The sequence below is a fragment of the Muscardinus avellanarius genome (genome assembly GCF_963383645.1).
Source record: "Muscardinus avellanarius genome assembly, chromosome: X".
NCBI classification, from domain to species: Eukaryota; Metazoa; Chordata; class Mammalia; order Rodentia; family Gliridae; genus Muscardinus; species Muscardinus avellanarius.
The window spans coordinates 102389101-102414858 of record NC_137792.1 but is presented as its reverse complement, the minus strand read 5'-3'; the positions used below and the strand labels follow the sequence as shown (position 1 = coordinate 102414858).

General features: G+C 40.4%; 1 pseudogene across 1 annotated transcript in view; it reads right to left on the bottom strand.

Annotated features, from left to right (window-relative positions):
- Window positions 1-22787, bottom strand: part of LOC308279001 (chondroitin sulfate N-acetylgalactosaminyltransferase 2-like) — a 28571-nt pseudogene extending 5784 nt beyond the window's left edge. The window contains exons 1-7 of the transcript in view: window positions 22586-22787; window positions 21265-21316; window positions 21096-21150; window positions 12539-12755; window positions 11895-12319; window positions 8100-8304; window positions 6112-6201 (exon numbers count right to left, since the gene is read on the bottom strand). The product of the transcript in view is annotated as a chondroitin sulfate N-acetylgalactosaminyltransferase 2-like (transcript). The remainder of the gene's footprint in view (window positions 1-6111; window positions 6202-8099; window positions 8305-11894; window positions 12320-12538; window positions 12756-21095; window positions 21151-21264; window positions 21317-22585) is intronic.
- Window positions 22788-25758: the final 2971 nt, after the last annotated feature.

Here is a 25758-nt window from a genome sequence, read left to right as displayed (position 1 = left end):
CTATCTCCAGGCTATACTCTCAGACCTATTTTATACTTTATTTGGAAACAGGTCTCACTAAGTTGCTGAGAGCCTCACTTAAGTAGCTGAGGCTGGCTTCAAACCTTTGAGATTCCCCTGTCTCAGCCTCCCAAGCGCTGGGATTACAAGTGTGCGCCACCATGACTGGCTGACAAATTATCTTTTTAAGTAAGGTAAAAACTGTATATAATAGTTTTTAACAAAATACAGCTTAATATTTTTAGCCTTTTATATACAGAATCACATTTTAATTAGAATTTTAACTCAGTAATTTATATTTAGTAATTTATGCTTAAACATGTAAAATAATGTAATCTTAAATATATTTGATAGATTTTTATATATATTTTTACTGATGTTAATAAGGCCAAGAATGAAACAAACAACCCAATGAAGAAATGGGCAAATGAACTGAATAGACACTTCACAAAAGAAGAGATACAAAGGGCCAACAGATACATGAAAAGATGTTCTATATCATTAACCATCAGGGAGATGCAAATCAAAACTACACTGAGATTCCATCCAACCCCAGTCAGAGTGGCAAGCATAAAAAAATCAAATAACAACAAATGCTGGCGAGGATGTAGGGAAAGAGGAATTCTTTACACTGTTGGTGGGAGTGCAAACTACTTCAGCCACTATGGAGATCTGTGTGGAAATTCCTAAGAAAGCTGGGAATAGATACAAAGAGGTACAAAGGGCCAACAGATACATGAAAAGATGTTCTACATCACTGGCCATCAGGGAGATGCGAATCAAAACTACACTGAGATTCCATCTAACCCCAGTCAGAGTGGCAAGCATAAAGAAATCAAACAACATTAACATAATGGAGAGCATTATGTTAAGTGAGATCAGCCAAGCACAGAAGAAGGTACATATGTTTCCTCTAATATGCCCAAACTAGGGAACGTAGAGGATACCAGTGTGCTCCAGATAATGGAGGGGAAATACCAGCAAAGTTTGAATGAAAAGATAGGAGAGGGGGAAGGCTGAACTTGATTAATGAGGGTCTACATCCAAATATGTGTAAAATTATGAATATGGCAATGGTTACCCTGGACAATCATTGGTGGGAGGGGGGAAGGGAAAATGGGGGCGGGGGAGAGAGGGCACACACACAAAAAAAGCTAAAAAAATAAAAATACCTTCTGTGTTAAAAAAAAAATAAGGCCAATAATACCTTATACTTAGCAATTGATGTTTAGTATTTTAACTTACACAATTAAAAAAATTTTAGAGACATTTATAAAAACTTACTCATATTTGATCAATTTATCCATTTTAATAGTTGTTTTAGATTACACATGAAAATCAAGATATCAAAGAAGCATAGTAGCATTAAAACTCTTTTCTGTAGCCGGGCGTGGTGGCGCACGCTTGTAATCCCAGCTCTTGGGAGGCTGAGACAGGAGGATCACACAGGTTCGAAGCCAGCCTCAGCTACTTAGTGAGGCTCTCAGCAACTTAGTGAGACCTGTTTCCAAATAAAGTATAAAATAGGTCTGAGAGTATTGACTAGAGGTAGAAAAGCCCCTGGGTTCTACCCTCAGTACCACACACAAAAAACCTCTTCCTAAAAAAGAAAAAAACTTAAACAATAACAAAATAGATATATACAATCCTGATTAGTAAGCATCATGGAAAAGGATAATGTTAATAATTTTAATAACATCTTTCACTTATTTTAATCAACAAATTTAAATTAACTTATTTTTAAGAATTTAAGTCACGTGAATTGAAAGGTATTTGGATCTATTTTTATTATAATTGCTATTATTATTTTCTTTATGAGTACTCATTTATTTGAAAACCAATTTTGGTAACATGTATATAAGACAGATGATACATTTATACAGACAGACATATACAGAGACATAGGCAGAAAACAAATAACTTGTAACTTTGTCAGGCATTTTCTTTTCATAGATAGATTACTAAATATAGTACCAAATTTGAAGGGTTTTTTTGTGGGTCTGGGGATGGAACCCAGGGGCATTCTACCTCTAAGCTATATTCCCTGCCCTGTTTTTAATTCTTTATTTTTAGACAGGGTCTCATTAAGTTGCAGAGGGCCTCACTAAGTAGCTGAGGCTGTCCGCGAACCGTGATCCTCTGGTCTCAGCCTCCCGAATGCTGGGATTACAAGCGTGCGCCACCACGCCCGGCTTGAAGTTTTAAATATTAAAACACAACCTAGCACAGATATTTATTTTGTGTCAGTGAGCAAAAGACCATATAACAGACAAATACGAACGTAGAAGCCTATATAGGAGAGGATACCTGGAACAAGTCCACCAGTCAAGGATGACACTAAGTCAAATGATTTAGGTGGCCACTTGTCAATTCTTAAGGAAGACTCCATACCAGACACCGCTACTTCATATCCTCCTTCTCAAGGTATTAAAAAAACAATTAACCCTGGAGTAGCTGTTAAGTAGGAGAAGAAGAAAAAAGCAAAGAAAGCCTTTAGTTAGACAAAACAAAAATAAATCAGAACCAAAAATATGCACATGATCCCAAAGTGAATTTAAAAAAAAAATCAATGAGCTTAAAAATGAAAGGCAATTGTTTCTGTAGTGAAAAATCATGTTTCGTTGTACACGTCTTGTTCTTTCTTCTTGTTTGCCATAGAGGGGGGGATTGGTTAAGATGTAGAGCTTTAGAAACTTTTAAAGTATAAGAGAATAAACAACATTACAGAATGGAATGTTTAAGCCTGATATATGCATCCCTCCCTATATATTTTTAAAAGCCAAGTATTATTTTAAGCAGGGGTCAGTAAAGGATGAATGAGGACTTTCTAACAGTTTTAAACCAAAAGGGACATTTTTTTAAATTTGCTGTGGATTACTTGGCTTAGGACTTTGAATAATAGGATATGATAGACATTATCTGTTGAAAGATAGGCTCTCCATCACTTTCACCCTTATCCAGACCTTCTCATTAGCCACATATAATGGGGTACAGTTTATAATGGATTATAAATAATTTTTTAAATAATTGTTAGGAGAAAATTTAGCAGGTAAAAAAGGAAAAGCATCTTGTTTTTACTTTTGGTTTTCCCTACAGCCAATTAAGTGGGAGTCAAGGGCTGAGCAGCAGCACAGGGTATCCCAGGCTGAGAAACCTCTGCAGAAACTACAGGAAAGGCCTGTGTTTCCAGCACTTGTTGGACTGAGCGACGTGACTGTCACTTGCTGGTAATACTCTTTGTTGTTTGACTGTGGCTGGAGAATAGCTTATCTTCCCATTTTTGAAAAGAAGATTCCCCTGATTCTCAGATTTAAAGTGGAATCGATTTGCTCAACGATTTCCCTTTTTACACCAAGGACAAATTCCTGGGGCTCAAATCGAGAGCTAACAGAAGGGCGTTGTTTTTGAGTATGTCTGTATTTTTTGCATTTATAACATTGGCCTTTGGACCCAGTATGTTGTTTTAATACCTTCTTTAAGGCTGCTCTGTTTTTATAGCGTGAACCACATGTATATAGTCAGATAAGGATTTACCCTTTAGGGAGAAAAGGACATTCTTAATGAGAGCCCAAGCAGAGAAAACAACAAGCTCCATTCCCTAAGCAAATGATGAATATGAGACAAATGATTATTTAAATGTTACCCGGACCTGAGAAATCCCCTTCCAGATTGGTTGTGACCTTGGCAGCCACAGGGATGCAAGAAACTCACTAAAACTCTTCAGGTTTCCTGACCTACGTTGAACATCGTTTGTAGCAGATGGTGTTGATATTGACTGAATGATAAAAAGTAGTCTCTCTCATGCATGACAATGGAGTCAACATGGTAGCTGGGGAGGCAGGTGAGTAGAGAGATGTCTCTAGTCCTGCTATCCTTCCACTAGCGTCTTGCTTCTATTGAGGTTAACCAAAACATTTTAAGATAGTATTCATGATAAGAAATAACAAAGCAATCATGGGGTGAGTCAGAAAAAACACCAAGGCAGTCACAGATGAATCAGGGAAGGAAAGGGTAAACAAGGAAACTGTCAGGGTCTTTATTTATCGGTCAGAGTCCCATTTGGTCCTTGGAAACTTGTCTGCCTGCAAACAATTTCCACTTGGGTGGGCAGTTTGTGCCCCTCCCAAGCCGGACTGAGGTGACCTCAAAACATGTGACTAACAATGCTCTCAACATGTATGCACTGATCACAGAACACCTGTCACTCTCCCCACCCCAACCACATCATCTTCTGAGACCAGGCTTAAGTGGAGCCAATCACAAAACCCCCATCCTACCTGGCCACAGTGATTGGCTCAAGAATGTCCTTCCCTAGGATTTTTTCAACTGGAGCTGGGAGAAAGCTCTTTCCTCTCCAATGGCAAAACTGAGATGTGAGCCCAGAGCCACAACAGCCACATTCCTAACCATGTAGAATAAGCCAATCTGCAACAGGAAAATGAAGTCAACATGCAGAGAAACAGACAAGACGACAAGAGAATGTTGATGGTGTTCTACTCCCAGAGACCCCAAGGTTGTTTTGGCTTTATTCTCCAAATTTGGTTTTAACAATCCTTTCACTTCTAGGAAGTATCCAAGACTCTTCAATGCTGCTCTTATTTTCCAAGCAAGCTCAAGTTTCTACCATTTGCCACATAGGAGTCTCGACAGCACCGGGGCTACTTCAGTAATACCAGGGAGAGTGCTTGGTATTTAGTAGACTGAAAAACAATAAGGAGGGAACAGAGGAAGGGAAGACTATGAAGGGAGGGGTAATTGGCACAGGGTGGTGGCAGGAGCAAGGAAGAGACAGGGAAGAGGTCCTGTGACATAAGTAGGAAGTAACTCATCAAAGATGGGTAACGATGAGTAAAAGATTTTGGCGCTCAGAGCCTGGGGCTCATGAAAGTAGCCTGACTCTGAGCTTAAAGAGGGCCACCCTGCACTAGTGTGGAGAGGGGGAAGACAATGCACCCTGTGACAATGAGGCTGTCAGAGTTCCTGGAGGGAAGGGGCAGAGACTCATTCAGCTGTGCTCAGTCTTCTTCCAACTACCCTAGCCAGACTCCCAAGGAGTCTACCAGGAACGCAGTAGGCGGGACTCAATGAATGTTAGTTGAACAATTCAAGAGTGACTGGCCAAAGCTAGACTTTTAGGGAATGGCCACAACTAGCAGAAAGGTAAGAAGTAGGTAAAGGACATGGAATTGATATGGTTAGAGAAGACAACCAGCCTAATACTTACATTAGAACATATTTACATTTAAAAAACAGTTACATTTTACAAACATAAGGACACTTCAAGAAAGAAGTACTGGTTGGGGTGTGAAATATAAAAGTGACCAAAGAGGATAACAGAGAAAAGGCTGAATTTTGCAGCTGGGTCATGCCTTTGGACCCACAACTTAGAGAAGAAAACACTGGAAAGCCGAGTGTGGTGGCGCACACTTGTAATTCCCACGCTTGAGAGGCTGAGACAGGAGGATGCGCAGGTTCAAAGCCAGCCTCAGCTACTTAGTGAGGCTCTCGGCAACTTAGTGAGACCCTGTTTCCAAATAAAATATATAAAAAAGGTCTGGGAGTATAGCCCAGAGGTAGAAAAGCCCCTGGGTTCCACACCTAGTACCACCAAAATAAATAAATAAATAAATAAATAAATAAATAAATAAAATAAATAAATAAAATAGAAAACACTGGAAACTAAAGAGCAAAAAATTAAATATCAAGGAATTATAAATTCATTCATTCACACCTCTGAGCACCTACTTTGCACTAGGTACTATATGGGCTGCTTAGTTCTAGATCTACTGTTTTGCGAGGTTTGGCTGTGAAAAGACAGAAATATATCAGTAATAGGCTCAGCAAATGATGGTACCAATGTCTCAGGATTAGATTCAGAAAAAGGTAAAGAGCACCCCGACCATGCCAAGCTGCTTGCCAAGCAGCGAAGAGAAGTTAAGCTACGTAGGGTTTCATGTGAAAATAGGAACTTATCACTTCTACACCACCGTCCTGCTCCGCCAACTTTTTATAGTAGCTATTCAATATTATTAACCCTTTAAATATATAAAATTCTTTTTCCTCAAATAATGTTATACATCAAGGACTCCACTGTGGACATGATTCACCCACCTTATGACAGACTTGACTTTAGAGAGTCCTTCTTTACCAAAATATACAACTGTAAGATGAATCTTCTTGTCCTGAAGAATACAAACATCCCTAAGTGAATGAAAAATAAAGTATATTCAAAAACACATATGACACTAGTAATTCACAACACAATAACATGAAGCTCTGACAAGAAAATAAGTCACTTCTATAAAGAATAAAAATCACACGAAGATTAAGAAATATAAAGATAGCAATACTGCTGAATTATTGAATGCATCAAAGCAAAAGCACAAAGTCTCTGTCAATGAGTGCAACTCTTAGCAATCCATGGAAGGAAGCCAACATTTATTACCATATTTCAAAACATTTTTTGAACTTCTGCTTTAGGATTGTTTTCAGAAGCAAAATTACAAGCTATTTAAGGTAGTAAGTTCAATTAGTTCAGAACTAAAAATATATTTTTTAAGTTTTGGATCAATCAAAAGTTATTTTGTCCTCAAACTGCCTAATTCCAAAAATTATACCTGCTATCAAGAATAAATATTTGGCCGGGTGTGGTGACACACACTTGTAATCCCAGCATTTGGGAGGTTGAGACCAGAGGATCGCGGTTCACGGACAGCCTCAGCTACTTAGTGAGGCCCTTTGCAACTCAGTGAGACACTGTTTCAAAATAAAGAATAAAAAATAGGGCTGGAGGTGCTTCTCGGAGGTAGAATGCCTCTGGGTTCCATTTCCAGTACCACAAAAAAAAAAAAAAGAATAAATATTTGCCGTGACTAAGATCACCTACTATAATGTAGCCTCTGAAGGTGGGAATTGGGTAAGTGCTAAAGTGATGTGTGCATGTGTGCCTCTAACATCTTGTATTCCATTAAGATGTATTACTACAATGCATCAATAAAAATAAATAAAAATTTTACTTAAAACATATGAATTTTATTGTATGTAAAGTTATCCCCCCATAAAATCATTTTTAAAACATTCAACTTGTCTGAATGTGAATTCACACATTAAGGCCATCAACTCTAGTTTCTAAGCTGGGTGTGGTGGTGCACACTTGTAATCCCAGTCCTTGGGAGGCTGAGACAGGAGGATTGCAGATTCATGGCCAGCCTCAGCAATTTAGCAAGGCACTCTACTACTTAGTGAGACCTTCTTTCAAAAAATAAAATATTAAATAGGGCTAGGGGTGTAGCTCAGAAGTAGAATGCCCTTGGGCTCCATTCCTAGTCCCATATAACAACAAAACAAAACAGCAACAACAAAACTAAAAACAATTTTAGACTCTAAGAGTTGTTACCTCAATTTACTTCATAGTTTAAATTGTCAAGAATATACTATACATATGTCAGGAATATGCATACATATAGTATACAATATACTTACTATACATGCTTTAAGAAAAAGCAGAACATGCCAGGCATGGTGGTACAAGCCTGTAATCCCAATACTCGAGAGGTTGAGACAAGGATTTCAAGTTTGAGGCCAGCCTCAGCAATTTAGCTGAGACCTTCAACAACTTAGCAAGACTGTTTCAAAATAAAAAAATTTTAAAAAGGGCTACAGATGTAGCTTGTAGATAGAATGCTCCCTATGTTCAATTCCAAGTACCACACATAAAAAAGGAGAAAAAAGCAGAATATATAAAAATAAAGATCACTTAAATACTTTAAAAATTGTATAATTCTAAGTGGTCATATTCAGTGAAGATAAATTAGGTAAATCTGTATAAAATGTGATTTTTTGTGTGTGGTATTGAGGGTAGAACCCAGGGGCTTTTCTACCTCCGGGCTATACTCCCAGGCCTTTTTTATACTTTACTTGGAAACAGGGTCTCACTAAGTTGCTGAGAGCCTCACTAAGTAGCTGAGGCTGGCTTGGAACTCATGCAATCCTCCTGTCTCAGCCTCCCAAGCGCTGGGATTACAAGTGTGCGCCACCACGCCCAGCTAAAATGTGATTTTTAAAAGAACTTAGCCCAATCATAAGGTCCTGGTTGTTACCTGAAGTTCTGCATGAACTGGGAAAATGCCTCAGTTCTTTCAGCCAGCAGCACGATGATGTTAATGACCAGTCTAGTATGTCACTCTAACTTCATCAGTGGTCCAAAGGGATGAGGATGGTAACATGTCTGTATTCCATGAGGTCCATTTTCTTAAAAAAAGAGTTCGTACTGTGTGCCCTTCTCTCTCTCGGTATGATAGTAGCCTAAAGGAGAGAATTAGTAACAAACACACATTCAAGTACAGACTTTACTCAATGATCAAAAGTATTAAATGAGACCTGAAGGGTTTTTATTTGTGAAAATATTTATTCCCACTGTATAGTCAGTAACAACTATTCCTTAAAGAATAGATTTAAAACTTATTCTTCTGCTATATTATTCAATCCATAAAATATGCTCCAAATAGTAATTATTAATTTTTGGTAACTGGGGATTGAGCCCAGGGGCACTGTACCTCTGAGTGAAACCCACAGGCCTTTTTTTGTTTTGAAACAGGTTCTCACTTTGTTGCTGAGAGTCTTGCTACATTGCTGAGCCTGTCCTCAAACCTGTGATCCTCCTGTCCTAGAGTCCCAAGTACTGGGTTGCAGGTGTGCACCACCACACTCAGCTAATTATTATTTTTTACATATGACTTTTTAAAATGACAGAGCCTATCACTACAGTAACCACATGACAAATAAATTACTTATAGCAATAATGAATTCTGAGCCCAAGAATCAAAACTTGTCTTGCTCAGTTTGGTTCAACAAAAATGGAGTTCCTTAATATCAATCACTGATGGTAAAGAGACCACATGGCCTCAGTTTTGAGGACCAGTCTAGTGAGAAAGACAGAAAAATAGACAATAACAATACAGGGTATGAAACGTGTGTGTATCTGTGTGTGTGTGTGTGTGTGTGTCTGTGTGTGTGTGTATGTGTATACTCACTGAATAGAGTGAATTCAGACAAAGATTAGTATGGATTTTAGCACAGTGATCTAAGATGGCTTTATGAAAAAAGTACAGAAATCCACTGGGCAGTCCGATTTTTAAGTTTGACACTCAAGAAAAGAGGTCAGCTAGACTTATAAATGTATGAGTTACTTCGTCCATATTTGGGGATAACATGGTGAACGAGACAGACTTGCCTGGACCCTCTCGAGGCTTGCAATGCAGCAATTGGGAAGCCAGGAGGTGGGCGATGCCAAGTACTGCACAAGTCCCACCAGAGAGGATGCAGTGCAGAGGTGACAAGTGCACACAAGCAGCACTGCAACCCTAGAACTGAGGTTGGAGATGGCTTCCTGCAAGAAGTGGCATCTAAGGTTTGGAAGAGGAACAGGAGCTGCTCAGGGATTGAAAGTAATTATTTCTGGAGAGAAAGCAGTGACACAGTAGAAGAAAAGTGAGGTACAGCATATGTTCCACGCAGAGGAAAATCCTGAAAGTGGTAGAATCCAAGGACAGTTATAAGTAGAAGCTGCTGAAATAAAACTGGCATAGCTTCCTCTCTCTTTAGGCAAAGCTAATGTGTGGACATTTCACAGTTTACTTAATCTTATTATTTCCTCCACAGCTTTCAGTTCTTCCATAAGCTACAAAAATAAGAGAAGACAAAAAGCTGAGCTTGAAGAATTAGAAGAGTTTTGAGAAAATTCATACAAAATGATAGGAAGCAACAGCATAAACAAGGAGTCCACAGGGAAAAGACAGCTGAAACTTGCAGCACAGCACAGCGCTCTGCCTGACAGCCACCAGGGCCTCAGCCCGCTCCACTAGGGCACAGTGAGAGCCGTGGCCCTCTGGGTCAGAAACAACAAGACAAAAGACTGCACACGGCCAACTATTTATGCAATCAAGCAAAAAAGAACTTCATAAGAAAGATTTATATTCAAAATGTCTTTAAGCCTGTGATTAAATATGTAGCAGGGTAGGGATCTATAATTATTCCTGTTTGGACCAAACAAGAGATATCTTAAAATTTATAGCAATGTTCCTTACCTTTAAGTCATGTCCCATCTTTTGTGTGTGTGTGTCTGTGTGGCAGTACTGGAGAGTGAACCCAGAGACATTCTACACCCCTAGACCTATTTTTATTATTCTTTATTTTGACACAGGATTTCACTAAGTTACAGAGGGCCTAAGTAGCTGAGGCTAATGGAGAACCTGTGATTCTCCTGTCTTAGTCTCCCACGTACTGGGATTACAAATGTGTGCCACCACACGGTCATATCCCATCTTAAAAATCCCATTCTCTTTCTGTAATTTGTATTAAAAAATTATTATTTCCTGAGTTTCCGAATGCCTCAAATGCAAAACTATATGCCCCCTGGATGTTCTGGTATGCACTTCTCCTTCCTCCAAATGGAAAATAACCATTACACCACTAAATTAGATATTTTCTTTCCTTATTAAATGGTTTTCGAATCTTGAGCCTTAGATCTTTGTGTATGGGTGGGGGGGGGTGTGCTGAGCCTTCTACCTCCGGCCTACAAGTTCAGCCCTATTTTATTATTTGGAAAGAGAATCTCATTAATTTGCTGAAGCTAGAGCTGAACCTGTAATCCTTCTGTCTCAGCCTCCCAAGTACTGAGATTACAGGCAGGCGTGAGCCACCATGCTTGGCCTAGTTCATGTATTTTTAAAAACATAAAAAGGAACATCAAGCTGGGTGCAGTGGCATGTGTCCGTAATCCTAGTATTTGGAAGGCTGAGAAAGGAAAATTGCAGGTTGGAAGCTAGCATCAGCAACTTAGCAAGACCATTTCAAAATAAAAAATAAAAAGAGCTGGGGTGTAGCCCAGTGGTAGAATACTCCTGCGTTCAATTTCCAGTACCAAAAAAAAAAAAAAGAAAAGGGGGGATTAAGATCAGATAAAAGTCAGGTGTGGTGGCACACACTTGTAATCCCTGTACTTGGGAGGCGGAGACAGGAGGATTGCGCAGGTTCGAAGCCAGCCTCACTGGCTTAAGAGACCCTGTTTCCAAATAAAAATATAAAATAGGTCTGGGAGTGTAGCCCGGAGGTAGAAGGGTTTCCAGGAACCCCAGTACCACCAAAAAAAAAAAAAAAGATCAGATAAAAGAGGATGTAAGCCGGGCATGGTGGCACATGCATGTAATCCCAGCATTCAGGAGGCTGAGACTGAAGGATCCGAACTCATGGACAGCCTCAGCTACTCAGTGAGGCTCTCCAAAACTTAGTGAGGCCCTGTTTCAAAATAAAGAATACAAATAGGGCAGGGGGTATAACTCGGAGGTCGAATGCCACTGGGTTCCACAACCAGACCTGCGGGGGGAAAAAAAAGAATATGTAAATCATACATATACAAGTACACACGTAGCCTACAAGAACCCTCCAACCTCAGTAGTTAGTAGTCTTGTATGTAGGCTTAGATTTAGTCTATTTGGTCCTTGTTCTCTATTTTTATGAGGCTCTCATTATAACTTTCTCAAAAAAAAAAAGCAACTTCAAATTCTTAGTGAAATTAAGTAAAAACTTTTTTTTTTTTTTTTTGGTGGTACTGGGGTTCCGGGAAACCCTCCTACCTCCGGGCTACACTCCCAGACCTATTTTATATTTTTTTATTTAGAAACAGGGTTTCTTAAGCCAGCGTGGCTGGCTTCGAACTTGCGCGATCCTCCTGTCTCCGCCTCCCAAGTACGGGGATTACAAGCGTGCGCCACCACGCCCGGCAAGTAAAAAGTTTTTTAATGTTTTAATACATAGTTAATGAGTGACATATTCACATAAATACTAATGTTCTTTCATACTAACCTAACTCTTTAACAATATAGCGTTCATATTACCATAAATGAAATCATCTTCATTAAATATGTTTCCCTCGAAGGGAATCCTCATCTTTCTGTTCATCATTTTCACTGGGATTATTAATTACTTCTAAGCTAGCTTCAATAGCTTCTACCAATTCATCTTGTCTTTTCTAACTAACTTTTCTTTAGGATGGGGAGTGAGACCCATTCCCATCTGAAAAACATTCATTAAGGTGAAACTTACAAAGGGAATGGCCCCATACTCACTGGGTAGTTTGGCTCCTATGTTAACTTCAGCCCTATCAATCTGGAAAAGATGAAATTCTAAAAGATCACTAGGTGTCTGCGCTTTGTTGTCTTGGTAGCCTACACCATTAACTCCTATATTCTTTCTCTCTTGCAATGAATGATCCCATCTTCTCAATCATTTCTTGTATTTTTTTTTTTTTTTTTTTGCGGGTCTGGGGATAGAACCCAGGGGCATTCTACCTCCGAACTGCACCCCCAGCCCTATTTTTTTATTCTTTTTATTTTTGAAACAGGGTCTCACTAAGTTGCAGAGGGCCTCACTAAGTAGCTGAGGCTATCTGCGAACCATGATCCTCCTGTCTCAGCCTACGGAATGCTGGGGTTACAAGTGTGCACCACCACGCCCGGCCATTCTTGTAATTCTTGTTTTAGTGTTTCAGACTGGTTGCCCTGGTTTGATAATGTTCTTCTTGCTCCTGTAGGAGGGCTTGATAATACTCTTTCCCATAATTTTCACCAACGACACCAGGAAGAGATGCATTTCCACCAATCTGCGGGGCACATTCCAGAAGGTAAAATCAAACTGGAGAGCAAACTAAGGCCCAAGAGCAACTAGTGGGTCTGGATGCAAAGTATCAATCCTCTTTTCTAGACATTTTACCAATATGTATCTGCCTAAGAAGATAAGCTGCTTGGTCACACCTTTTAGCAAAAAGTTATCAAAACTTAAGAGCAAAACCGGGATTTCTATAAAGGCATCAAACTGAATTCTGCTAGTGCTTAAAATTTTTATTTTTTCAGCAGTCATGACTACTTGCAGAAATGAGATATTAATAAGCAGACTTCCTATACAGTTGTCATGATATCCAGAATAAAGGAATCTGGTCTATAAAATCCATCATATGGGTGGTAACTTTTCTGAAAATTAAAAAATAAAAGTCAAACAGAAAGCTGGGCGTGGTGGCGCATGCTTGTAATCCCAGCATTTGGGAGGCTGAGACCAGAAGATCATGGTTCGCGGACAGCCTCAACTACCTAGTGAGGCACTCCGTAACTTAGCGAGACCCTGTTTCAAAATAAAGAATTAAAAAAAAAAAAAAAAAACAGGGCAGGGGGTATAGCTCGGAGGTCGAATGCCCCTGGGTTTCATCCCCAGACCTGCAAAAAAAAAAAAAAAAAATCAGATTTTTGTTTCTCTAAGTATATAGAACTGCTGGCAGCTTTAATAAACTTAGTTATAAGACTAGTATATTAATACAATGAGAGGTGCTTATAATTTAGAATGATTTAGAATAAGGACTGGGAGAAATTATTTTTAAAAACCTTATAAAACAAATATTATGTATAATATTTTAACTAGTATGTTTTATATCTATAACCTCCTAACTAGAACATTAAAAGTACGTTCACAATTTGTATTCTATAGTTTGTTACACAGATTCTACTCTTTTCTAATTTTAAAATTATATTGCTTATAAATCTTTATAAGAAATCTTTATAAGACATTTCAATTAATGTACCATTTCCCAACTAAAGCATATGATACTTGGGAACTGAACTTCTGTAAATTGCTTCTATTATGGTAATCATGGTTTACTGAGGAGAGATAGTTTCTTCCACTTTATTCAACTCAAATATTCTACCTCATTAATTTCTGTTGCTCAACTCAGCCAATCTAGAAACCTTAAAATTAAGGTTGTGCATGAGAAGCAATTTTGGAAGGTCAGAGACATCTGAAAAACACATTAAGAAAAAACACTTTTTATATCCAAAGTTCTCTGGTAGATTACTTGAGCATTAGATCACATAATTCTTTCCGCTGTATTACACAGCAACCAATTTCCTACAAGTCTGGAAAGGTTTAGAGTCTACATAAAGAAAAAACCTGAACATTGTAATCATGTTCATCTGCTAAGAGAAAATTCAAAAACCATTTATAAACTCACAAAATTGCATGCTACCTTTCAGGCCACAAGTTGTGTGAGCTCTTCCATGTCTATTTCTAAACCTAGAATTCTTAACTCTACAGAGAAGGTTAAACTTGGGTGAAGTGAGGCAGGGAGGTCTCCACTACAAACAGCTTCCATTCTAATGAAGTGCTTATCGACAAGGATAAGTTGAGATGACCACAAGTGTTTCTGAACTAGAGTTTCCCCAGTATGGTAGAACCGATGGGAGAAGCTCACTGGGAAACATCAGTCTCAGTGACTCTCTCAGTGATTGGCAAGGCCTGGATGCCTTCTGTGGAAAATGCTGCACTGTACACACATCGTGGCATGTGTTTGTATAAAAAGTAGGATAGATGAAAAACATCTCAAAGCTAGTAAGACCACACAGGACAGACTTAACTCCCCTTAGTCATTTATTACCTTAGTTAACCAAATGATAACCAAGTATCTTGAGAATTTTTTGTTTATATGATTTTTATGCTTTTATTGGTACACTATACTCTCATATCATAATGTAAATCATGATGACAATGACATACATGCACACGCTCTTGGTGCCCCCTCCCCATTTCCCTTCCTCTCAATACAGAGTACCCAGACTGACGTTGGTATATATTCACATGTATACATATAGTCTATGACAGTATTTCTATTAATGAACCTAAGTCTTCCTCCACCTCTCCCCTTATATCTCCTCCTATATCTCCTCCCTGGATCCCCTGAGGTTTCATACCACCTGGAGTCTCTCTTGTATCCCAATTACTCCCTAACTTGCACATATTAAAGAAAACATAGTATCTTGAGAATTTTAACTAATTACAAAAAGTCTTTTACTATAACAGAATCTTTCTGACTGTAAATCTTGCTTAGGTGATGTAGAAAAAATATGAATTTTTAAAATAAATACCTTATTTTAAAATAAAGATACAAATATATTAGTCCCAAGAATTTACTATGCCTCAAAACCATGCTCGTACCAGGTATGGTGGCACATGCTTGTAATCCCAGCATTTGGGAGGCTGACACAGGAGGATCGCAGTTCGTGGACTGTGGGGAGCCACTAAGGTTTTCCCCTAAAAGAATACTTCTGATTGTCCTTTGCCCAGAGTCAATAAGGTTTGGGGTCATGGAAAGTTCAAAGTAAAAGGTCTGAGCTGGGCGTAGTGGCGCACGTTTGTAATCCCCGTGCTTGGGAAGCCAAAACAGGAGGATCACGGAGGTTTGAAGCCAGCCGCGCTGGCTTAAGAGACCCTATTTCAAAATATAAAATAGGTCTGGGAGTGTAGCCTGGAGGTAGAAGGGCTTCCAGGAACCCCAGTACCACCAAAAAAAAGGGAAAAGGTCTAAGAGAAGCTCAGGTGGTGACGGCACGAGGGATTGATTGACCTGACCATTATGCACACAGGTGGTGATGGCACAAGGGATTGATTGACCTGACCATTATGCGCACAGGTAGTGATGGCATGAGTGATTGATTGACCTGGAGCTGTATAAATAGGACAAGAGAGATAAACCCGGGATCGGCCAGTAGAGATATTGACCCAAGAGTGTACTGGCGATCATTCCATGCTAGAATTAAATATTCTTTGAATCAAATTCTTAGAATTCAATTCTTTCATCCTCATGCCTCTCTTCGGAACCCATACTTCTGCCGGCTGGCTCCGGCAGTGGACAACCTCACCTACATAATGAGGCCCTCTGCAACTCACAGTGAGACCCTGTTTAAAAATAAAGAATAAATTAGGGCTGAGGGTGTAGCTCCGAGGTAGAATGCCCCTGGGTTCCATCCACAGTACAAAAAAAAAAAAAAAAAAAAACCCGTAATATTTAGCATAAGAAATCACTTGTCATTATTGAAAAGATAAATTTAGAGTTATCTTTTGTTTTTTTTTGGTGGTACTGAGGGTCGAACCCAGGGGCTTTTCTACCCCCAGGCTATATACTCCCAGGCCTATTTTAAAATACTTTATTTGGAAACAGGGTCTCACTAAGTTGCTGAGAACCTCACCTAAGTCACTGAGGCTGGATTCGAACCTCTGAGATCCTCCTGTCTCAGCCTCCCAAGCACTGGGATTACAAGCATGTGCCACCACGCCTGGCTGAGTTATCTCTTAACTATTTTAAGTAATTACTATGAAACTTGTTAGGGAAAAGAAAGGTTAGATCTAAAAATGTGAAGACATAATCTTGTATAAATAATAAGGGTAGACAGACTTAACCATATTATATACTCCGTTTGGAAGTAACTTAACAATAGAACAGCATATAATCTAAGTACAACCACCTTTTATTAATAGGGTACCACATAGTTTTTTCATACAGAAAATATATTTTATACTGTGAGCTACGACTTATAAATGGATCACTCCTAAAAGTTCATTTTTCAATGAAATAGAAAATATCAGTGTGAATCACATTTAGTAGTATAGTAAGTTTATTTTATTTATTTATTTTTTATTGGTGCACTGTATTCATACATCATAGTGGGATACAAACTTTTGTAGACATACATGCACACATCGCCCAGTCAGCCCCCACCCGATCCCCACCCCATTCTCTCCCCATCCCTCCCTCCCATGCTTGGCTTAGTGGTTCACATCTAGTATTATAGCAATTTATCAAAAATTAAAAATGATAATCTCACATAACAGTTTCATTTGTCTGATACCAAGCTTTTGATGACTTAAAGATAACATTTCAATATTTTTTTGCTTTCTTTCTTACCAGAGAATATTATTTTTCTATTTTTTAGGTGAAACTATCATATATTTATATGTTTATTTTTCAGAAAAAAATCTATCCTAATATGGAATATGGATTCTAGATATCCAAAACGATATTGACAAAGAACAAAGCTAGAAGATATATATTTTCTGATTTCAAACCATATAAAGCTACAATAATTGAAACAGTGTAGTACTATTCTAAAGGCAGATATATAATCCATTAGAGTTAAATAAAAGCCTAGAGCTAAATTCTTCCCTATATTGTCAAGTTATTTTTGACAAGGTTTCCACGAACATTTGGTGGTGGAAATAATAATCTTTTAACTAAATATTGTTGAAAAATAATAATTACATGGAAAAGAATAAAATTGGACCCTTACCTAATCCCATATACAAATATTAACTCAAAATAGATAAAAGACCTAAATATAAATCTTAAGACTATAAACTTTTAGGAGAAAATCTGGGTCATAAAACCTCACAACATTGAAATTGGCAGTGATTTCTTGGATATGATTTCAATGGCACAGGCAACAGAAGAGTATACAAACTCCCTAAAAAATAAAAAAAAATATTGTATATCCAAAGACAATGTAAACAGAGTTAAAAGTTACTAATAGAATGGGATAAAATATTTCCAAATGCTATATCTGAAGGTATATTAATATTCCAACTAGAAATCCTAAAAATTAACAACAATAAAGGCAAACAATACCATTTAGAGATAGGTAAAAGACTAACATAAGTAATGAATCTCCACAGATAACCAATCTTAGTTGACTGTTGGATGGAAAATCTTGTTTCTCTAGTTCTGGAGTGTGTTACCTATTCTTCTTTGTAGTTAATCTCTTTGAGTATTTTCTCTAGTGCTGGTTTTGAAGACATAAATTCCTTCAGTTTCTGTTTGTCATGGAAGCTTCTTCTTTCCCCATCTAATTTGATAGAAAGTTTTGCTGGGTAGGAAATTTTTGGCTGGAAGTTGTTTTCTTTCAGAGTTTGGAATATGTTACTCCAAGCCCTTCTGGCTCTCATGACTTGGTTTGGGAAGTCTGGAGTGATTCTAATTGGTTTGCCTCTGAATGTCACTTGGCCCTTTGCTTTTGTTGCCTTTAAGATTCTCTGCTTGGCTTCCACATTGATCATTTTGACAATTATGTGGCGTGGGGATCCTCTTCTCCAATCCTGTCTAAAGGGAGTTCTATAAGTTTCCTGGACCTGTGTATCAACCTCTTGCTTTATGTTTGGAAAAGTTTCTGCTATTACTTCCTTGAAGAGATTGTTGATCCCTTTGGTTTCACTTTCTTTTCCCTCCTCTATTCCAATTATTCTTAGGTTAGCTCTCTTAAAATGGGCCCATATTTCTTCAATATCAGATTCCTGCTGTCGGATATTTTTTTCTATATTATAAACTATGCGTTCATTTTTGGAATGATCATCTTCTAAGAGCGAGATTCTGTTCTCCACGTGGTCTAATTGGTTGTTTGTGCTTTGAATTGAGGCCTTTACTTCATTAATTGCATCCTTTATCTCTTTTTGGTTCTCTCTGAGTTCTTTTCGTAGCACCTCTATTATTTCTACAGTTATTTTCCTGATTTGATCTTCTAGAAATCTCTGATTTTCTGTTTTATCGGGTTCTGCTGTTGTGGGGTTGTGGGCATTCATTGCTCCAGTATTATTCCTCTTTCCCATGATTTCCGATGTTTGTGCCTTCTCTGGGTTCTTCCCTTGGGTCACTATGACTTCACTTAAGGTGCTCTGGATCTCGAGTCTGTAGTATCTCAGACCCCACTACTCCTTTACTGGGTTGTATCACAGAGTCTCCAACAGAGACAGAGTCGATAGAAGCTGCTTTAGACTGTGGGGGGTACCAGGTTGCACGTTTTCCTATGGTGTGATATCTCTGCCACCGCCACTCCCCCACTGGGTCAAGTCCCAGGGAGTACAGCACTGGGATTTCTCCTCTGTGGCCCGCAATTTGACTCACTGTTCTTGAGTACGCAGATGTAGCTGTACTGGACTCGGTGAATTCACTGCTGCTGCCGCCGGTGGCAATATGGCGCCACTGCTACGCCCTCGGCAGTGAGGCTGGCGTATTTCTTCTTGGTTTTGATTTCCACTCTGAATCCCTGCAGCGTGTGCTGAGCTGTCAGCCACTGGGAGCTTTAGATGCTCCCTGGGCCGAGAAATCCCACCTGGGTGTTCCGCAGCGGCTCACCTCTGCTTGCTGTAGCCGTCCGGTGAATTCGCCGCTGCTGCCAGCAGTATGGCGCTGCTGTCGCGTCCTTGGGCGTGAGGCCGGTGTATCTCCTCTGTGGCTCTGAGCTCTGTTCTCAGTCCGCTTTCTCTCTGGAGCCTGGTGATTTTTTTGTTTCTCTAGCGATGGTGTTTTTCTGGCTATGAAAGGCGCTGATTTTGTGGTAATGGAGATTGGTTGTTAGTGGGGCTCTTAAGCCCCGCTTTTCTAGGTCGCCATATTCCCGGAAGTCCCTATAGTAAGTTTTTTATTGTGATTCTATGTGTATTTGTATGAGATCTACAGGTAAAATGTAATTATAACTGGATTGCAACTCAAAAATCCTGAAAAACACTAGATTAAAACCTATTTTTATTTTTTAATTTTTTTGTGGTACTGGGGTTCCTGGAAACCCTTCTATCTCCGGGATACCCCAAGACCTATTTTATACTTTTTTTATTTGGAAACAGGGTCTCAAGCCAGTGAGGCTGTCTTCGAACCTGCGCGATCTAACTGCTCTGCCTCCCAAGAGCGGGGATTACAAGCGTGCGCCACCACACCCAGCAAAACATATTTTTATGCATATTTCATACAATCCTTTTAGGATAACACTGATGTTAAGCTTCATTTTATATAGAAAAAATTATTTCAGAAATGAAGAGATTTAAATAAATTAACTATGAAGAAGAAGCATTAAAACCAAGGTGGTCTATCTTTTGTTCCCTTTAAGGAAAATACAGGTTTTGAGATATTTAACAAGCTATTTAATATTGTTTGAATATTTTTCATTGAACTGAAAGGCTGCTGTAATTACTTTAGAATGTAAATATTAGCTGCACAGTTCTATGCAAAATAAGACATTTCAGTTAAAACTTTACTTGCTTGGTTCCTAAAGGGAATTCTCTAGTACATCCTAGAAGACTAGATTATAACAGTTCTAAATATATTAAGAATATTATTAGAAGAACTAGGGATGTAGCTCAGTGGAAGAGTGCTTGTCTAGCATGTGTAAGACCTAGGTTCATCCACAGAACTGTAAACAAAAAAACACCCATTTTGTGCTGTCATATCTCGATCACCATTTTTCTGTGTAATATGTTTGTATCATAAGTTTTATTTACAGCCCAACTAACCTTCGAAAAACAAAAACAGATAGTAAAGCTCTTTGAAAAGAAGGATACTACAGAGATGGGACATGAGCTGTTAAAGGCTGCAATATAAAATCAAATACCTCAGAGTGGAAAAATATCGTAGGAACCATCAATTCTAACTCAAAATCACTAAAGAGACTTCCTTACAGCCAAGATGGAGTAACAGGCACCAGATTTACTCTCATGCTTGAAACAACCAAAAACTTTTTTTATTGGTGCATTGTAGCCATACATTTTAATAGGGTACAAGATGGTAGAGGCATACATGCACATATCACTCATTTAGCCCTTCCCCAGTTCCCACCCCATTCTTCCCTCCCCCATCCCTCCTTCTGTTTGGCTTAGTGACTAACTGATATATTTGTGAATGTACATCATGTACATTAGGAAATTTCCCTCTTCTCCCCTCCTATCTCCCTCAGTTAGGTTGCCTTATAACAGACAACAACCAAAGACACAAATCTGTCCCCTCCCAATGAAACAATAGTTTTCAAAATATTGAATATCAGGTAAGAAACGACAATAATCCCTGGAGAAATAAGAAACAAATGATTGCCAACCTTAGTTTCCAGGCCATACCCCAGAGAAGGGTACCTAAGCAGAGTCTGGAATATTTCCTGAGTTTGACAAGATGGAGGTGATGCCCAGAGAAGACCAAGGCAGCTAGGATGCAAAGGATACAGTATCAGAAAGGAGAGAGATGCACTCAGAGCTCCAGAAGTCTGAAGGGGGCAACTTGTGGGTATTAGTGGAGCATTTATCATTGTAGGCTTATGAAGGAGCTAACAGACTAAGGAAAGGACCACAAAAAATATTAGAGGACACACAACCCAGCATTCATACAGGGCCAGGGATAGTACATGTTCTCACCAAACTGGAAAATCTCAAAATTCATGAGGCACTGGAAAGAGTATTCAAAAAGATCTTACCTCGGTAGTGGGGAAATTATTACCTCTAAACATGGGTCTGGTCTTGCCAGCAAATCTTAAAAACAAAACCTGACAGGATCAAACTTTTTCCACAGAACAGCACATGCCTCAAGAATATTTATAGGAATATAAAAATGTCCACCATGCTACAAAATAAAATCTGTAGTACCTGATATTCAAGCAAAAATTATCAGCCATAACAAAAAAATCACTGATTAAAACTGATTGAGAAATAACAGAGATATAAGAATTTATATAAAAAGGGCACTAAACAGCTATTATAACTATATTAAACAAATGTTCCTGTTCAAAAACCTAAGAAACATGGATGACATAAAAAAGGATCCAAATTAAAACTTCAGGAGATGAAAATGTCAATGCCTGAGATACAAAATACACTGGCTGGAATTAAGAGAAGTTTATAGATTTCAGAAGAAAAAGTTAGTGAATTGAATACAATAATAGAAACTTTCCAAATGCAGATGAAAAAAGAATACTAAGTAAAATATTAAATTAAATAAAAATAAAAAACAAAAGCATCAGTAAGCTGTATAATGACTTCATTAGTATATGTCCCCTAAGAATGGGGAGGGGTTGAGAAGATTTAAAGAAATAAGACTGAAAATTTCCTAAATTTTATTAAATTTATAAACATAATTAAGTTGCTCAATCAAACCCAAATATAAGAATTAGAAATAAATCAAGGCATATAGCCAGTTAAAGTGGTGCACATCTATAATCCTCACAATTTGGGAAGTGAGGCGGGAGGATCACAAGTTCAAGATCAGCCTGGGCAACACGGCAAGACTACCATCTCAAATGCCCACAAACAATGACACGATGATCAAACTGTCCAAACTCAACAATAATGAGAATCTAAAAAGCAGCCAAAAAAGCATGAATCACTAAGAAGCAAATGGTAATAATGACACTTTACTCCTGGAAACAATACAAGTTGAGAAGACAGGGGAGCAATATCTTTTAAAAAGAAGGGGAGCCGGGCGTGGTGGCGCACGCTTGTAATCCCAGCATTTGGGAGGCTGAGACAGGAGGATCGTGGTTCATGGACAGCCTCAGCTTAGGCCCTCTGCAACTCAGTGAGACCCTGTTTAAAAAACAAATGACTAAAAATAGGGCTGGGGGAGGTAGAATACCCCTGGGTTCCATCCCCAGTACAGAAAAAAAAAAAAAAGAAAGAAAGAAAAGAAAAAAACAGAAAAAAGAAAAAAACAGAAAAAAGAAAAAAAGTTCAAGCCGGGTGTGGTGGCGCACGCTTGTAATCCCCGCGCTTGGGAGGCTGAGACAGGAGGATCGCACAGGTTCGAAGCCAGCCTCAGCTACTTAGTGAGGCTCTCGGCAACTTGGTGAGACCCTGTTTCCAAATAAAATAGAAAATAGGACTGGGAGTATAGGCTGGAGGTAGAAAGCCTCTGGGTTCCACCCCCAGTACCACCAGAAAAAAAAAAAAAAGAAAAAAAAAGTTCACCCACCTGGACAAGAGTAGGTGAAGGGCGCCTTAAAACCACCGCCGCGCGAACCGCGCTCCCCGCGGCCGGGTCTCAGAAGCAGCCGTGGCCGGTCGCCGCCGCTCGCGTGGGCCTGGTGGGCAGGGCCGCGAAGCCATCGCGGGGACAGGCCCGCGCCCCGCCCGGAGCTCGCACTGCCCCAGCGGGAGCCACCGGCGAGGCCCATATTCACCAAGCTGGCCCTCACCGCGCCAAGGCCGCCGCCTCTCTCGCGGGCCGCCGGCACACCTGAGAGATGCCCCTTGCGCCTAGTCCGCCGCCACCTCCGCTGTGCGCGCCGCTGCCAAAACCGGAGCCTGGAGGACGGCCACTTCTAAAGCGCAAGGAAACAAAGTTGCCGCCGCTGGATCACGCCCCACCTACTCACAGGTCCCGCCCACTCCGAATCCACGCCGCTTAGTCCAACCCACTGCCTCCAGACCCCGCCCATCCCAGTGCCTGGCGCCGCCCACTGACGTCAGGCCCCGCCCACCAGCCACCGTCCTCCGAATCCGCAGCTGCCTGGTCCCGCCCTCCGATGCCAGGCCCCTCCCACTTCCATGCGCACAGCACGCGCGTCATCAGAACCCGCCCACTACTGCATAGCCCGGTCTCTTTCTGCTCCCTCCCACTCCGCGTGCGCGTCCCACCACTGCCTCCAGGCTCCGCCCACTCCGGCGCCATGGAATCCACTGCAGCCGGACCCCTCCCTCTTCCATTCCCTTTCGAACCAGAACCGCCCAACTCCATCCACTACCCCTGGCGCACTGTCGGTTCCCGCTGAGTGCACCGGTGCCTGGCATTGAAAGCTCAGTAACTGGCACATTACTAGTGATTCATATTTTAGAAATATATATGGGAGCCCACGCTTGTAATCCCAGTACTTGAGAGGCTGGGACAGAAGGATCGCAGGTTCGCGGCCCGCCTCAGCTACTTAATGAGGCACTCCGCAACTTAGCAAGACCTAGTCCCAATAAAAATAAAAAATAGAGCTGGGGCGTGGCTCGGAGGTAGAATGCCCTTGGGTTCAATCTCTCCCAAAAAAGAAAAAAAATACACAAACGTGTGTGCGCGCGCGCACACACACCCCTCTGACGACTTGTCAGTCCTTAACTTAGTGACCACGCGGGTACTAGTAGCATTTTGAGTTCCCAGGACAGGGATCTGATGCCGGGCAGCGCTGATACTATACATACATACATACATACATACACATATATATACATACACACACACACACACACACACACGTGTATGTATGTGTATGAGGAGTTTTAAAAAAAAAAACGGCTTGAGGAATCAGCAGAACACTCCAGCACTGGAGGTAGGAAAGTGCTTTTCGCAGAGCAAGCGCGTAGAGGGACACGAACTTAGGGCTGGCTTTTGGAGATCCGATCTTGGAGGGACTGGGAAGATTTATCAGCACTGCCCAGCATCGGATCCCTGTCCTGGGATCTCACAGGGCTACTATTGCCCGAGTAGTCACTAAGTTAAAGAATTGAGAAGTTTCCAGAGGTGTCCGAGCATCCTCCACGAAGGAGCCCCTGGCCAAGGAGCCCCGGGCTGCCAGTGACCTTTGGGCTAGTCATTAGGACAATGGGGAATGGCTGGAAGGTCTGACATTAAGTGGTTTTAGTGAATGAGGAAAAGCCCTCTCCCAGCCTCCACCATGGAGGTGATTGCTCCCAGAACATCCTCATAGCACTTCGTCCTCACTGGAGGTGAGAGGGGCCCAGCAGCACCAGGCCCTGCTATTGTCTGCGCAGACCAGCCCTGGGGTCTATTCTGCTCTTGGTACCCGTTTACCATGACAAGCCACCTGGGCTTGGCTTCTGAGCCTCGGTTTCCTCAGCTGTTTTGTTTTTGTTTTGTGGAACTGGGGATGGAACCCAGGGGCATTCTGCCTCTGAGCTACACCCCCAACCCTATTTTTCATTCTTTATTTTGAAACAAAGTCTCACTGAATTGCAAAGGGCCTCACTTAGTAGCTGAGGCTGTGAACCGTGATCCTCCTGTCTCAGTCTCCCAAACACTGGGATTCCGTCACAGAACCACCACACCCTGCTCAGCTGCTGTTTTGGAAACAAAATAACGTGTGCTTCCTTAAAATGGTTATGAGGATAAAATGCGATTTTGTATGTCAAGCATTTGGCACTGTGCCTGGCAAGGGGCAGGCAAATGATGCTCACAAGCATCATTAAATGCACTAGAGTTCAAGGCTGGGGTGACTGTAGAATGTGTCTTGTAGAAAGAGCATTCCAGGGGTAGCAGATTTGTTCCTAATTGCAGCTGTCTTTATTTGCTAACATTTGCTGAGAAGTCTTTAGCCCAGATGTTGTCAGATGCCCTCCAGAAAATCCCAAGGGCTTTGAGATGGACTGTTTATTTCTAAGCACGGCCTGCTGAATATCCAGTCGCTTTCCAAACAGATGGTCTCACTCCTCTCAAACCATTTCTAAGCAACTATAAGCATTTCTAATTAAAACACTTCTTATTGTCAACCTGGCCCAAGTGTGAAGAATTTAACTAGTTATCTGGTCTGTGAGCTCCTGAAGGTAGGGAGTACTTAGGCACAGAGAAGCCAGAAAAAGTAAAAGAGGCCATGTCCCTTCCCTCACAGGACAGACAGAACCATTCATTCAAAAGGATCCAGAAGGAAAGAGCAAGTCACATTTGCCATTATTGGACATGAGCCTAGGGGGCAAGGCCCAGGGGCCTGTGTTCTGTAAACTTAACCATAGCTTTTTGTTTTATTGATCTACTGGATATATATTATACATATATATATATATATATTTTTTTTTTTTGGCGGGTCTGGGGATGGAACCCAGGGGCATTTGACTTTTGAGCTATACCCCCTGCCTAATTTTTTATTCTTCATTTTGAAACAGGGTCTCACTGAGTTGTGGAGGGCCTAAGTAGCTGAGGCTGTCTGCATACCGCGATCCTCTGGTCTCAGTCTCCTCAATGTCTGGTCTCAGCCTCCTGAATGCTGGGATTACAAAAGTGCGCCACCACGCCCAGCTAATTTTTATTTATTTATTTTTATTTTTCAGTGCTGGGGATGAAACTCAGGGGCATTCTACCTCTGAGCTATACCCCCAGTCCTATTGTTGCAGAGGATAGGTTGGGGGGAAAGGTGTGTGGTGTGTGTGTGG